Genomic DNA, 6,083 nt, shown 5'->3' on the forward strand with positions numbered 1-6,083 from the left:
GAGCCCGTCGGCTCTTTCCGGAAACTGCCGGCGCCTCTCGGCCAGTCCCGTAAGCCGGCGGCCCTCTTCGGCCACGCTCCGGCCGGCGGAGGTGGCCCCGCCTCCCTCGTCTTCGGCTGTCTCCGTCAGCCCTCGGCCGCTCTCGGTAAGCAGCTCTTCGGCCTCCCGGACTCTCTCCTGAAGCGCGCGCAGTGAGCCTCCAAAGGGCCTCGGTGGCCCCGCCTCCCAGTGGGGAATCGAAGAGCTCCCGCGGGTTCTTCGGCTCTTTCCGGAAATAGTGTAACTAGCAATGGTGTCCCCTCTTTACTCTTAAAAGCGTGCTGGTTTGGGTGATCAGTTATATGGTCACCGAAGGGGTAGTGGAGTGGAGGGTGGCGGGGAGTGGTAAGATTTTAAACAAGATAGTTAAAGAGCAGTCGGTCAAGCATCGGATTTCGGCTCAGCCATGATCTCAGGCTCACGAGTTCGAGCCCCGCGTAGGGCTCTGTGCTGACAGCTCCCAGCATGGATCCTGCTTCAGATTCTGTGTCTCCCTCGCTCTCTGCCCCGCCTCCGCTGGTGCTCTGTCTCTTTCTCATAAATTAAAATTTTTTTTCTTAAAATAAGGTAGTTAAGAAGACTTCTATGCAAAAAAAGAAGGCCTCTATGAACAGGTGATGTCGGAGCCTGTGAATGGATGCCTGGGAGAAGAGCATTCTGGGCAGAGGGAATAGGAAGTGCAAAGGCCCTGGGGGAGAAGAGTACTTGGCATGTTTGCGCAAGAGCGAGTTATTTAACTTACTCTGTGCTTTAGTTTCTCATCTACAAAATAAGATTGTAAATTCTATCCGTCACAGAGGGTTTTGTGAAGATTCGATGAGTAACGAGAGGTGAAACGCACAGAACTATACCAGGCATATGATAAGCATTTGGTAGATAAAAGCTGTTATTATTTACGGAGGGCTTAGTACAATAGCTATTGTAAGTTGACTCCCAGCATCCAACCACTACTCAGAGGGAAAGTGGCTCCCTATTGTGTTGTGTCCCGCGGGGACGTCAGGCCCACATTGCACTGTGGAAGACCCTCTGTTACGCCATGTCCAGTGCTCGAACACAGGATGAGGTGGCTTGTGTGGCTTCCAGCCAGAACCCTGACTTGTCCCGCCGCTGAATGACTTTATGTTTTGGTTATTGTTAGGGACCAAGGTGAGTCACTGACACAGTGACCTAAAAATAATGGCTCCCAAATTACTTCCACTCACATCCTATTGGCCAGAACTCAGTCACATGGGTGCCTGAAGCTGAAAAGGAAGCTGGAAAACATCTCCTGTAGCAGAGTGGCCATGAACTCAGCTAAAACATTGAGAGATTATTACTAAAAGGAAGCAGGGGAGGAATTAGAACAGAGTATGATTAGTAGACTGCTGTAGTTTTGATATTTTAAGCTGCAAATAGCAGATTAGTCAACTAAATAGCTTACTTAGGGTAAACAATAAGCTCATTTATTATCTGACGGAACACAGTTTTAGGCAGTAAGGGGTCCCAAGCATCCTTCAGTCACTTTTTAAAAATTTATTATTATTTTTTAAATGTTTATTTATTTTTGAGAGAGAGAGAGACAAAGTGCAAGCAGGGGAGGAGCAGAGAGGGAAGGAGACAGATTCTGAAGCAGGCTCCAGGCTCTGAGGTGTCAGCACAGAGCCCGATGCAGGGCTCGAACCCATGAACTGCCAGATGGTGACCTGAGCCAAAGTCGGATGCTTAATTGACTGAGCCACCCAGGCACCCCCTTCAGTCACTTTTTTATTGTAGGGACCCAAGGTCTTTCCATCTTTCTATCCCCATGCCCTTGGCCAGCTTCAGCTTTGGTCCCTGCATTTGTCATCTTATGGTCCCCAAGCTGGCCACCAAAGTTCCACACGCGATATGAGAACACAAACACGTCTGTCTAAAGAAGAGAGGTGCTGTGTCCTCTACACTTCTCTTAATTTGAGAGAAAACCCTTTGCTGGAAGTCCCTCCTCTCACACCAGCCTTCCTCTACAGGACATTGGCCACCATTGGCCCATGTGTCTTTGCTTTAGCTGCAGAGGAAGCGGGAAAAGTAAAGATCTGGCATTAAAAAAATTTTTTTTAACATTTATTTATTTTTGAGACACAGAGAGAGAGAGGGTCAGAGAGAGAGGGAGACACAGAATCTGAAGCAGCTCCAGGCTCTGAGCTGACAGCACAGCAGCCAACGCTGGGCTCGAATTTATGAACTGCCAAATCATGACCTGAGCTGAAGTCAGATGCTTAACTGACTGAGCCACCCAGGTGCCCCAGGATCTGGCATTTTTGGCCTGTACAGACAGAGGCCTGCTCTAGAAACAAGGAGGCAGGGAACTAGGCACAGACATCGTTTCTCTGAGGTGCAGATTCCTCATCCTGGGAGGGAGATAATTGGTTGTATTGTGGCAATTGCTGATTGACAGTAAATAAGATGTTTCTTATGAGGGCGTGGTTAGCACACACTCTGCATATGGTCACTGTCCTTCTCCCGTCATTAGGACCCTGTTTGAAATGCTGGGGAAGAACCCTTATGTCTGAGGGTTGCCGTGGCACCAACCCTCAGCTCTGCGGTCCGTGTGTGCCATTCACACACAGGGCAAGCCACCTTTTCAGACATCAGACCCTTTATGTTGGCACAATGTGGTTTCCAGCACCTGTCATCAGCCCAGACTACTCAAAGCTCACCCAGAACAAATTCTGTTTATAATGTCCAGTCTCCCGAGCTTGTGGCTTCATTATCATAATTGTTAGCATCCACATCGCCATCTCCATGGTTACCAAGTCTGTCTGAACCCCTCCTTTGGAAAATCCACTGTGCAAACATAGTTACAAGTCCCAGGCTTGCTATGGTCAGAATGGTTCTGGCTCCTATGGTAGGAAAACCAGCTTAAAACCTTTCATCCGTCCCCTATTGTGTTTAGGATTAAAAACTCACAAGGTCCTGCGTGGGACCCTCTGTACCTCTTCCAGGCTCATCTCCCACCAAGTTCACGTTTGCTCTCTGATCTCCAAACACATTTGCTTTCTCTCAGTCTCTCATTCTTATCAGGCTCCCTCGTGCACCAGGGCCTTTGCACTGCTGTTTCCTGTGCCACAAATGCTCTTCCCTCCCTTTGTTGCCTCGACCCATCCAGACATCTTTCAATGCTCAGCTCAAATGTCACTCCCTCAGGGAGGCCCTCCCTGACTTCTCAGAGCAGAGAAAAATCCAACTTTTATAAGTTCCGGTGCCTCTTTTTTGCATTGTCACAGACTTTCCTTTTTTGTTCGTTTGTATGACTATTTAATTTGTGGCGGGATTTAGTTCCTCACAGGCAGGTGGCTTCATCAGAGAGAGTGAGTGAGAGATCGGGACAGGGTGAGCAAGAAGGAAATCACCATCTCTTCTAACCTAATCTCTAAGATGACATTCATCATTTGCTGTAAAGGAAATGAATTAGTAGCTCCTGCCCACCTTCAAGGGAAGCCATTTTTGAAGACCCTTACCCAAAGGACCAATTAGATAATTTCCTTTCTCATTTGGGGCAACAAATGAAGAGAGAGTCTCTGTTCTCTAGGGTAGGTAGAGGCCAACAGCAAGCACACACTCACCCTCATGACTTTAATGCAAGCCACAGAGATCATCTAGGGACTTCATGCCCTTTTTAAAAAAATTTTTTTAATGTTTATTTATTTTTGAGAGAGAGACAGAGTGTGAGTGAGGGAGGGGCAGAGAGGGAGCGAGACACAGAATCAGAAGCAGGTTCCAGGCTCTGAGCTGTCAGCGCACAGCCCGACACGGGGCTCAAACTCACTAGCCGTGAGACCATGACCCGAGCCGAGGTTGGATGCTCAACCGACCTCGCCACCCAGGTGTGCCCTTTCTCTCATACGACTTCTATAGGTTATCTCATGGGAATGGAACAGCTCAGGCCTTGCCATACTAGGCCCCCATGTCACCAATCTATCATAGCCACTAAGTCAGGAAACAAAGGGGTGAGCATTACCCCCGCCGACAGCTCCCTCCCAGGAATCCCGTGGGGGCTGGACAAATGGAAGCAGAGCTCCTGGCTGGGTCTGCCGGCACCGTTGCCAAACAAACTCAGACTAACTTGTCATAAGAGAAGCCAAAAACTCAAGAGACGAGGGTTTGGAAAAGAGAGAGGGGAGGCGGTAGGCTCAGGCCTTCACGACTGACCCCTCCCCCGACAAGCTGGACACCTGGAGATGCTTAGGGAAGGGTTCAGGGAAGTACTGACCCAGCAGACAGAGAATGTGTGATCCTGAGAGGGGGTTGGCATGTGTTCAGCACGAGGTCATGGGCAGAGAAGGGGATGTGGTCTTCTAGGTATCCCTTGGCTTTTCTGGCCTGGAGATTGGAATGTTCCGGTCATTGCAAAACTTCATCAGTGCAAAAAAGTGCAATAAGAAATAACAGTGGGTTTCAGGTTGAGCATGAGTCAAGGGGTCTTGTCTATTTCTGGTTTTAACTGTTGGGGTGCGTAGTTGAGCAAGAGGGCTCGCTGACAGCCCGGTGACAATCCTAGGTACTCGCAGATGAAGGAGCAGTTGTCACGTGACCATGGCTGTGTGACCTCCTTGGTCCCTTCTCCATGCCAGAAAGGCAGTAGAGTGTGAGGATAAGACCCGATTTCCCCGTAAGTGGGCTTGACTCCCGGCTCAACTGTATACTGGTGTGAGTCCTTGAGCACAGCATATCTTACTTATTTGTCTATTGTGTAAGCAACTTACTTTACCTCCCTTTGCCTCAGTTTCCTAGTCAGAAAATGGGAGTACATTGTAACAGTTACTATCTCATGAAGCAGTTGTGAAGGTTAACAGTGAGCTAATGCATGCAAAGTATATAATTGTCAATAGTTTCATCGATTGTTCATATTATTATTGGGCATAATAATTTATCCAGAGCTTTGCACCTTAAAAATACCCATTTATTATACTCATGGAATTTGGGAGTCCAGAATCTAGACTTGGAGACAGAAGGGATGGCCTGTCTCTGCTCTGCAGCGTCCAGAGCCTCAGTTGGAAAGATCTGGTGGCTAGGGGCTGGGATCATCTAAATTTTTTTTTAATGTTTATTTCTGAGAGAGAGAGACAGCGTGAGCAGGGGAGGGTCAGAGGGAGAGGGAGACACAGAATCTGAAGCAGGCTCCAGGCTGTGAGCTAGCTGTCAGCACAGAGCCCGATGCGGGGCTCAAACCCACGAACCGTGAGATCATGACCTGAGCCAAAGTCGGACGCTTAACTGACTGAACCACCCAGGCGCCCAGGGGCTGGGATCATCTAAAGGCGCGTTCCAGAAACAGGTGCTGGACAACTTCAAGGAGAAGACTGCCCCCTGGGGTGTCCACACAGTCTCTCTGTGTGCCTGGGGCTTTTTCACAGCAAGCAGGGTAGTTGCACTTTTAGAGGCTCAGGGCTCCAAGTGTCCGTGTCCCGGTGACCCAGCCTCAGGAATCACACAGGGCCACTCTGAGCCACCTACTGGTTGAAGCCCTCACAAGCCCACTTAGATTTCAAAGGAGGGAACAAAGAATTTTGGGGGCCACATTCTCAAGCTGCCCCAGCCATTATTATTTTCAGAACTGAACAAGGGTCCCCTGGCCCAGAAGTAGTTGTCAATACTTCTTTTTTGCTGAGATGGCCTGCGTGGGGGTGGGGGTGGGGGTGGGGGGCGCACGCACCATCCCTGCTGGGGGAGAGTGTGGCTTCAGATGCCCATGGGTGAGTGTGTTTGTGTGAACACGACTGAGAGTCTGGACAAGCCTGTGGCCATGTGAGTGCTGACCTTATACGTGCACTTTTGCTTGAGAGGGAGAATTAGTGGGGTGTCCGCTGCCTGGCTCCTTTCCAGAGCTCCAAGCTCATAGATGGAATTGCCGGCCTATTTCCACATGGATGCCTAAAGAGGACCTTGACTGACACACAGCCAGACCCGAGCTCTGCCCCAAGCTGCTCCTCTCCCAGTTGGTAAGTCCCTCTTGAGTCTATCTGCCATCTGCCAACTTCCCTCCACTCCCTTATCCCAAAGCAGCCTCTCTCCCACCTCCCAACAGC

Source organism: Hyaena hyaena, unplaced genomic scaffold (assembly GCF_003009895.1).
Source record: "Hyaena hyaena isolate Hyena2069 unplaced genomic scaffold, ASM300989v1 scaffold_335, whole genome shotgun sequence".
Classification (NCBI taxonomy): Eukaryota; Metazoa; Chordata; class Mammalia; order Carnivora; family Hyaenidae; genus Hyaena; species Hyaena hyaena.